The sequence below is a fragment of the Meriones unguiculatus genome, chromosome 11 (genome assembly GCF_030254825.1).
Source record: "Meriones unguiculatus strain TT.TT164.6M chromosome 11, Bangor_MerUng_6.1, whole genome shotgun sequence".
NCBI classification, from domain to species: domain Eukaryota; kingdom Metazoa; phylum Chordata; class Mammalia; order Rodentia; family Muridae; genus Meriones; species Meriones unguiculatus.
This window is the reverse complement of record NC_083359.1, coordinates 111,427,544-111,437,740: the sequence shown is the minus strand read 5'-3', so window position 1 is coordinate 111,437,740 and position 10,197 is coordinate 111,427,544. Positions and strand designations below refer to the sequence as shown.

The 10,197-nt window shown below is 51.0% G+C and overlaps 1 protein-coding gene across 1 annotated transcript in view; it reads right to left on the bottom strand.

Annotated features, from left to right (window-relative positions):
- Lamb3 (laminin subunit beta 3) overlaps window positions 1-10,197 on the bottom strand; it is a 152,863-nt gene that overhangs the window by 117,954 nt on the left and 24,712 nt on the right. The gene's annotated exons all lie outside the window — the stretch shown is intronic.

Here is a 10,197-nt window from a genome sequence, read left to right as displayed (position 1 = left end):
GGCAGGGAGATGGCTGTGTGCGCATGCCCGCTCTCTCCTTAGAGGCCCTTCCTGTGCGAGCTGGCAGGAGGGCAGGGCTCTAACTGTGCCTGTGTGTGAAGAACTAGGACAGCGTGAAGTCTGGGTCCTGAGAGATCACACCCCCATCCATAAGCACAAAGTGCCTGTGCCGCTCATGGTGACCGCTCATGGTGGCCACTCATGGTGACCGCTCATGGTGGCCGCTCATGGTGGTCTCACGCTTGCTTCGGTGTCAGCTCTGCCTACTTAAACACTGCGACATTCACAGATGTGCACAGCGGATTTCAATCATACTCACCCATTCTTCTCTCTTGTCCCCCTCTCAGTCACACTGATCCCTTCCTAATTCCCCCTCTATACTGCCCCCCCCCCCCCATGATCCAGTGAGTTTCAGTGGAGCTGCCTACAGAATTGTGAGGTAGAGATCATCTACAGGACCAAGTTCTCCTCACGAGTTACCCCACTTCAGCTAATGTCTCTCCCTCGCCCATCAGTCACTGATTGTGCGTAGACCCTGAGGAATGGCGGAGCCTCATCAGCCTTCCTCCCTCCATGGCGGATGTTGTCAGGCCCCACCTCAGGCCTGTCTTACATAGAAAATGGCAGCTGCTGTGAGTCAAGAGTAGCATGAGCAGGTGCTGTTTAGGGCACGGCCTCTGTGGCCTGCCTTCAATCACTTCCCCCTGGCAGGGCCGCTTGCCTCACTGGATGAAGATGAGTTCAGTCCTGATGTGTGAGGGGGTTGGTTGGTGGGGGGATTCCCTTTTCTGAGGAGAAGGGAAGGGAGGACGTGGGAAGTGGATGGAAGGGGGATGGGGGAGAGGAGGGCAGAGGCTACAATCAGGATGTAAAGTGAATATACAAGTTTAAAAGAAAAAAGAGTACGCGTCACAGCTGAAAGACGGCATCCCACGGGCCGTCCACCCTCTGGTTCTATGGCCTTTCTGCCTTCTCCTTGTGGATGCTCTCTGAGCGTGAGGTGCCTGACACGGCCTCCTGTGTCAGTCCCTTGACCAGTCAAGTCTCTGCAGTGACTGATGGGTGAGGGAGAGACCATGGCTGGCAACAGTGCGGATCTGTGAGCACAGACGAAGCTCTTTAGAAGTTCAACAGGCACAGCAGATCCACTCACCAAGCCAGCAGCCATCTTCCCCACGAGGGCCTGGGGTCTCCTCAGCCACAGGCTTTCTGCCGGCGTGCAGAACCAGACCTGAATGCCCGCCTGTGCTGTGGGCTCCAGATCCAATCATAAAGGCGTCGCTCGCCCCAGTGACAGAACCACCTCCCCTGCGCCAGTCAGCCCAACCGACTGATACTGCTGAAGAGATGAGAACCCCCTTCACAGCGAGACGTGAGGCTCAGGGACGAGGCTGAGCTCAGAAGAACCTGCGTGGAGGTGAAGAGAAATTCTTTCCTTTACAAGCAATTTCTAGGTGATTTATTTTACCTATGTAGGACTTTTGCCTGACCACATGTACCATGTACATGTAGTACCCACAGAGACCAGAAGAGGGCACTGGATTCCCTGAAACCAATGGTTGTGAGCCATCATGTGTGTGCTGGGAATCACACCCGGACCATCTGTGAAAGCAAAAGTGCTCTCTAGGCCCCGAAAAACTTTCTTAATCTTTACATGTTTCACTTGTTTATTTATTTATTATTTATTTTAGATTTTACTTTTTATTTTTTGTGTATGAGTAATTTGCCTACATGTACATATGTGCCCCACATGCATGCCTCCGATCCCCTGGAACTGGAGTTGAGGATGGTTGTAAGCCGCTATGGGTAATCACACTAGATCCTCTTCAAGGCTAGCAGTGCTCCTAATCACTGAGCCAGCTCTTCATTCAGTCCCTGGTTTTTTTCTGTTGTTGCTGTGCGTGTTTGCTTGTTTGAGGCAGTCTTCCTGTCTGTCACATGAACTGGCCTCTAACTCACCATCTGTCCACCTCCGCCTTCTGAGCCCTAACACATGTGCTCCACCACACCTGGCAGAAGAAAGGGCTCACGGAAGCAGGTCTGAGAACGAAGCCATCCACACCCCACTGCCTGCCATGTTCGTTAGCATGTCATTAAAATCCCGCCACTTTGGGAGCACGCGTATCTCCTGTCAGAACACTCTCTCCAGGATGTTGCGAGCCATCTTCAAGTGCTCAAGCTCTCAGTGGGAAGCGCGGAAGGCTGCCACTCCTGCAGAGTCCGCGGCCCTCAGTGGGTGTAGGATAGCTCCTACGAGTTGCTGGTCCCAAACAGCACGGGCTGTGCCCATGGCTTATGCAGAACTGCATGGGCAGGGAGAGTCTGCCGCTGAAGATAACACACTTCTGTGGACGGGACTTACACAATGGCTAAGTGACTAAAATCAAGCTACAGGTGGTCTAGACGCTTCCTCCGTGCTGGCCAGCTTTCACAATGCCAGGAGATGCCATGCACAGGGCAGTGGAGGGGAGCTCATCAGTGGCCCTACCCAGCTACAGACCCTGCAAGCTACAACACTGGCCTGCCGGCAAGGCGATAGTGCCACCAGGGCGATAGTGACCCAACCCCTTTCTGACTGGGCTTGAGGTCCACTGGAGGGAATTCTGCCCGGGATCATAAAGCTTGTCCAAAGCCTGTGGCTGGGAAGGCCATAGGCCCTAAGGAGGAACCTACTACCGTGGTTTTGTTACATAAACACATCGTTAAAGCTTCTTCTAAAGGTCTACATTTACAGCTGAAGGTTAGCGCTGCTTTCAGCCCCGGCAGGAGAATATCCTCTGCAGGGGGTGATAGACAAGGCACAGACACGTAACTAGTCAATGGCAGAAATACACGACTGCTTCATGCTTGGCTTTAAACCGGACACTTCTGTCTACTCCAAGGCTCAAGGAGCACAATGGAAACCGGGGCAGAAAGAGTGTGAGAGCCAGAGGACGGGAACTGGGGCTATGAAATGGCATTTTCTGGGCATGACTCGGCCACTGTCCTCATTAACTCCTAGCAGCAGCAGCTGTCTGCACGGGGCCTGCACAGGACTGGGCCTCTGAGCGTTCAGGCCTGTGCTGAGGATGGGAACGGTCGGATACTGAAGGTTGCCAAGGGGAGGAGGAGTTACTGTCTCCAGTGGTGTAACTTCTGAGTGCACCATGCTCAAGTCCAGAGCTCCACGCCCATGCTCGTGTGGGCAACCTGAACTAAACCCAGTGACTCTCAAAAATCATGACAGGACATGAAAGTGGGAGGGAGGCCTGCTGGGAGGGGAGGGACTGGCAGGGAGCTGGAAGAAGGATAAGGGAGGGTTAGGGTATGATGAAAATGTTCTCTGTATATGCGTCAACTCGTCAAAGTTAATTAACAAAGCAAAATTTTGCCTGCCCTGCACCCACTAATCCCAACCTACTGCTTGCTGATAGTACCCAACCATCACAGAGCCTCAAGACCAAACCTGGCCTGGCCCTCTCTCAGAGCCTGCTCTCCTTGTCTGTCTGAGCAATGTAACATCTATGCCTGATGAGCACTTAGGGAGCAGCTAGCCCATAGGCCCTTCAGGAGGTAGCAGTGATGGTGCTCAGTTCCTCCTCTTCCACCTCCTCCTCTTCCTTCTCCTCGTCCTTTTTCTTTTCCTCCTTCTCCTCCTTATCATCCCCCTCTTCCTCCTCTTCTTCCTCTTCCTCCTACTTCTCATCATTATCATCCCCCTCTTCTTCCTCCTCTTCCTCCTCCAGCTCTCCCCTTCCTCCTTTTTCTTCTCTTCCTCTCTTTTCTCCTTTTTCTTCTTCTTGTGACAGGTTCTCCAGACCGTGATGGCTCAAACTGGCTACATGTCACTGAACTCCTGCCTCCACCACTATGCACCATCTTGTCTTTTGTGTTGAGTGCTAAGGATCATATCTCCCGCACATCGGACAAGCATTCTAGCCCCTGAACTATATGCCTCAGTACCTGAGAAGTCCTCTTGAGAGTGTTCACTTAGTTCCTAACCTGCTTCCCAGACTTTCATTAACAGCTCCATGTCTCAGCTATGGCTGTGACAGCTCCTTCAATACCAACCCACAAAAGCCCTTGTCATTAGACAGGTGCTGCTTGAGGGGCGTGTTACCACAGCAACCTGTACATGAGGGTGCTGGCTTGCTCACTCGCCACAAGTGGAACCCAACATTTATGACTCACCTCTCCCCTACATTGATAAAAGCTCAGCCTCACTTTGTGGGCTCCAAAAGAATTTGTTTATCAGTGAGAAGCACAGCACCTTCTTAGCATTTCCCAGAAAAGGAGAGGTGGGTCTCATACCTTTGTGAGAGATGGAGGAAGATGTCTCACAGGCCACGGTGCTTCCTCCTGGTCCCATCTCCAGAGTCCAGCCTCCCTTTCCTTTTTCCTCATTATAATACACAGATAGTGCTGATTATACCTTGAGGCAAGTCTGTATCTTTTAATAAAAAGTTTCTTTACACAAAGGAAATATTGTGCTAAGTATTAAGAAAATAACTGTCACAAAAGATAACATTTGCTTCGAATAAGAGACCTTTGTGCTCTTGAGTCTGAGGAGGAGCTAAGAGGCCTTAGAGGTCTCCTCAGCCCTTGAGTCACCCTGCTTTCTTCTCGTCAGCTCTCATCCCCCAGCTGTCCAGCAGCAAGCATTCCCGGGTATGGTAACACATGTTTGTAATCCTAGCACCAGGGCAGAGGGAAGAAGATTAGGAGTTTCGGTTACTTCAGCTGCACAAAGAGTTCAAGGCCAGCTCAGCCATGTGAGACCCTGTCATGAAGAAGAAGAGGAGGAGGAGAATGAAGAGGGGAAGGAGAGGAAGGAGGAGAGGGAGGAGGAGGAGGAGGAGGGAGGGAGGGAGGAGGAACTCCTCGGAGCGGAAGAAGCTGTTCTCACTCACAGCTTCAGAAGTCCACAGCACTGGGTTCTTGATGCGAATTGTGGTGATGTAGAGCATGGTGGTGCACACACTAGGGGAAGCTGCCCCCCAACTGTGAACACACCAGAGAAGACACCAAGGTCCAGAGCTGCACTTCAATGCAGGCACATGTCAACACCAGGGTGGGTGAGGCCAGAAGGTCATCCGAGGCTACACAGCAAGTTCAGACCAGCTTGGGCTTTGGAAGACCCTATCTCACATACCACAAAACCTACTTCCTCCAACCAGGCCCACCTACTCCAGAGTCCAACGCTTCCCCAAAGAGCAGCAGCAGCTGAGGACCAGGCTGTGAGCACAAGCCTATGGACATCCCTATTCAACTCGTAACAATCCCAGGTGTGCTCCCTAGCAGGTGCAGGGGCAGGGAGGTGGTCAGGGCAGGACATGGCTCTCCGGATCCGACGTGCACAGCAGCTGTGCACACACGCTGGGGTTGCGCCGGTCTCAGACTGCCTCCGGGATACCTCGGCTCCGTCTCCTCAGCCAGAGTGTCCTCAAAGGCCCTGCACACGAGGCAGAAAGGGAGGCGGTGACTGGCAGCTTCCCACCGCCTCTCCCAGACGGCCACTCCTCAGGACTGTGAGATCGCCCCTGACCACCACACTTTCCCTGCAGCTTCTGGGCCACCTTTGGCCTCCACGTTGGACGCACCCCAGCTCAAGATCAGCCATGTAACTGCTTTGCACCTAAAGCAGCAGCGCTGAGGTGGAACCTGCCGGACATGAGGGAATCAGGACGTCCATGCCTCTGAGGATGGACTTTGCCATTGGCTCAGTCTGGGGTTCATAACAGAACATCCATGTTCCCATACACCAACCCCAACCTTCCGCTCGCTCATCAAGACTCTTCTCACAGTGCTTCTCCTGCCACAGCCCATGACCCACATCACCACCACATCCACCAGAGGCCAGTTCACACTGGGACTCACTCTCTTTCTGTATGTTCTGTGGGTCTCAATAAACGTGTGACCTGTGTCCACCACCACACCACCATGGGGGCAGCAGCCCTCACCCCAAATCCATGTGCCCCACCCAAGCATGACTCACACACATACAACCTGAGATTTTAACTTTGGACACATTTTTCATAAACTCCTTCGAGTAAGTCACAGAAGCTGGCAAAGGACAAGACTTGGGAAAGAAATGTATGCATAAAGTTGCTGCCATTAGAGCACATTATAAAATATTCCAAGCACTGAACATTACCACAGTGATATAAGGCTAGAGTCTAATTCTCTGTCTAACAGATGCTATTGGTCATGCCTTCTATCATGAAAACAACCATGTTCTCGTAGTTGCTGAATATTCATTAAGGATCTACCTACTGAAAGTCCTGTAATCTAGTTTTGGTTTCTCTTGGAAACACCCACAATAAGATCCATGAGAGACAACCGAGGAAATGCTCTTCAAATATAGTTTTCTGGTACAACCAGGTTATTTTATAAACGTTGATTTTTCTTAGATTATCTTTAATAAAAATCAGTACAGCTGTAGAAAAAAACGTTTCTTTGCTCAGATTTATTTTTATTTTGCATTTTTCTTTTTAGTCTTTTTTAGTCTTTATTTTCTGCCAAAACTCTGCTGAAATACAATTCCTGACAAAATAAGGCTGTCCTAGCACTCAGGAGCTAAGCAGAGCAGTGCTTCCTGAACCCTGCCTGGAGCAGCTAACTCCACCCTTCAGCCACCCACACCTAGTCAAGCACTCTACCACCCAAGACAGGTACAAACCAGGATCAACCAAACCGTCACAACAGCACAGCACAGCAATGTTTCACAGGGAAACGTGGATCAAAAGGAAAGTGAAGTTGCAAGAATCAAAACAGACTCATTTGTGTCAACACGGACTCATTTGTGTCAACCTGAATGACAACACAAAGGCAATAAACTGGGATAAGCATAGACTTGCACAGATCACCGGAAACTTGTATGAGAAATGATTCCCCACGGACCTCTGCCTAACACCTCTGTTCAGCCCCAGACTGATGCAGGTGGAAGCCCCGGGGCACAGGCTTCAGTTATCCCGGTGAGCAAGCTGCTATACCTCAGAGCTCTTAGGGAAGACAGACTCTCAGAAGAGACGCTCACCCGTGCTTAGCGCTGCCTGCACAGGAGGCTCTGCAGGGAAAGGCAGCTTCAACAGCACTGTGACCAGTGAACAGATAACGTGCGCAGGGTGGAGCCGCAGGGGAGGCTGAGGGCAACCGTGACAGGATTGGTCTGGTCGCCATGGCTCCCCACAATCTTCCTGTCTGGAAAAGGCAGTTTCTCCCCAGTCCAGGCGAGCTGCCTTCTGCACTGGAACTGCACCTTGTGTTTAAAGAGAAGGCACAGGGCAGGAGGGCACAGACTGAGCGCACACAAACTGTGAGCCCAAATAAACCCTCTGAGAGGGAGAGAGAGGAAGGCTCCAAGGTCATTTTGGGGATGGGGTGTTGTGCGCAGGCACCACCACACCTGGTTTAGTGCTGGGAAAGGACCTCTTGAATGTTATGCAAACATTCTGCCAACAAAGCCACATCCTCAGCCAATATGACCTTGGAGCCACACGACAGCCTGTCTAGGAACAAATGAAAGAACGTGGCTAACTGAGTTGTGATGCATGAACTTTACGAAGCATGCTTTAACTGCTGCCGTGAGGAGGGAGAGGCCGTGTGCTCACCAATCTTCCCGGTGATAGGTTTAAGATTCTCGTTTTGTCTGCCATGGCTACACCCCCAACAGTGTGTCTCGTAACTAACAGCTAATGCTTAAGAAGCACACCAGACGGAGCGCACTAGCTCCCGCACAGAGCTACAGCTCTGAAGGGGGTTGGTTCTGTCGCCGTGACTGTTGCGTCACTGCAACAATGCTTTGTCCGACCATTTGCTAGTCTGGCAGTTTGGCTGGTGTTTTCAGACAGGGTCTCATGATGGGCAAGCAGGCCCTGAACTCACTAAGTGACCTCCAACCTTGACCCTCCATCCTCGGTCAGTACTCTGTGCTCCTGTGGCTTAGAGACTGAAACCAGGGCACCATGCACGTCAGGCAAGCTCTGTTCACCTGCGCTGTGCCCACAGCCCCCACTGTGCTCCACAAGCGGAGTGAATTCACTAGCACCCGGACACCTCTGTAGAACAGGGTCTCCCCAGCACCTGACAGACCAGGCGAAGCCGCCTGCCACGGGGCTGCACCCCGTCCAGCATCCCGGTCCCCTGTGATCTGTGTCCCACACTGCTGTGCACCACGGCCCTGAGGAGCAGATGACAGCATGATCCCTAATTCCTGCAAAGCACTGAAGCTCACATTCACCTTAACTGTGAACATGCACACAAGCACCCATGCGCATAACATCTGTGCACCGATGCACACACGCACCCAAGCAGATATGCAGAAACTTCTGAATTGCTTATCACGCCTATTCCATATTCTAATTTACCAAATTTTCTTCTTTCCTTTTTAGATTTTCCACCTGCTTTCTGTGGTGGCTCTGCTCAGTCTTTAGAAGTGTGCTTGAACAGAAGTGAACTCATGGGTTGTTTTTAATCTTGTTTAAGCAATGAAACAATGGAGCAGTGAGTTTCTCTTGGGTGTGCCCCAGCAGTGCCTCAGACTTCGGCCCAACATTCCCATCATCCCTGTGTTCACCGGACGCTTAATTTCAGACTTAAATCTCTATATTTCAAGACTGAGCTGGGAAAGTTTTTTCATCTATTTTTTTTAATATCCAACTTTTGTTGTTAATGTCTAATTTCATTATACTATGGTCAAAGACTCTTGTGCCAAGAGCTTTTTCATTTTGAAAGTCTCACCAGCTCATCCATTCTATCCACAGACACTTTCCCCCTGTCCAGTGCTGGAACTACAGGCCTGTACCTCCACTCAGCTACAACATTTATGTCAGCATGGTCAGCCCTATAGAGCTTCATACACACTTGAAAAAGAAGATTCTCCGTTCCCAGGGATTGTGTGTGCACGCACATGCGCGCCTCTCCTCTCCAGTGTAGGTAGATCAGCCGGCAACCTGGTAAACCGTTCACTCTCAGGGCAGTGTCATGAGATCTGGCTTTGATGTGGAGCCCCGCCCTGGCCACGCCACTTTGAGCTCACACTAAGCTCTTGGCCCAAACAGCAAGTGTGTCACCCAAGAGTGCCCAGCCGGGGAAGAGATTCTGACCTGTTCACATTTCTACAGTTATTATAAAGTCCAAAGAGTCTAGAGAGATCCCTGCGCAATCTCCTGTCTTTCTGTGTTATCTAGTATCTCCAACGCAATGGCACAGCCGTGATCTGGGTTCTAGTGTAAGAAGCTATCCTGTGTGCTTCTTGCCCTTTTCTCTTCAGAGAAGAGAGGAAGTAGCAGCCAGGAAGAGGTCTTGATAAGTTCTCCATGTTAACAAAACGTTTCAGAGCTCTTTGAGCGTCTCATTACCTGCCTCACGTCTGCCTCGCAAATGTCGTACTCTGCCGTCACGGCCACATCAACCATCCGACCCCACACTGAGGGGCTTGCTGAGAAGGTCCCAGGGCTGTTCGTGAGCCTGCCCCAACACCGGTTCCTGCTTATCTATCCTGAGTTGCTCTGGAATTTCCCACCTGCAATCGTTTCTTTTTAATACATCAGTTCTCTTTAATTTTCCCCAAAATTTCTTAGTTCAACCCACTGGGATTTTTCTTTTTTTCAGATTCTGCTGTCCCTCTGCCCTCTAGCCATCCTTCATACTTCACCCCCTCTACACTGCCTCATAAAGAAATGAATCCAGTAAGCCCTCAAGGATCTTGAACTCCACAAAACATGCAGATCCTTCAGGGCACAGGAAACTCTACCTGGTGCCAACATTGGAAAGAAGTGCCCAAAGGAAAGACAGACTCCAAATAGATAGCTAGATGGCATGAGAAACATCCCTCTTGGGTCTTACCACAGAGGTGGCTAGATTTGTGTCTGGCCCAGAGTTCATCCCTCTAATCCTAGAAGTGAAACAAAATGAAAGAAAAAAAAAATTGAAGCAGAATTTCATGTAGCCCAGGCTGGCTGTGAACTCAACAGCTGAGGATGGCCTTGAACTCCTGGTTCTCCAGCCTCTACTCCCTGAGTGCTGATGTTTCAGGCATGCACTACCAGGTCTGGCTTCTAGTGCTGGAGGTGGGCTGGGGTTCCAGGGCTTCGCTCACTAGGCGAATAAGCACTCTCTACTCGGCCACATCACCAACCCCTGGAAATAGACTTTGGCTTGAAACTGCTGGGCCGCACAGACCAATCAGGTGGGGGGGAGTAGTGGGTGGCTGGGTGG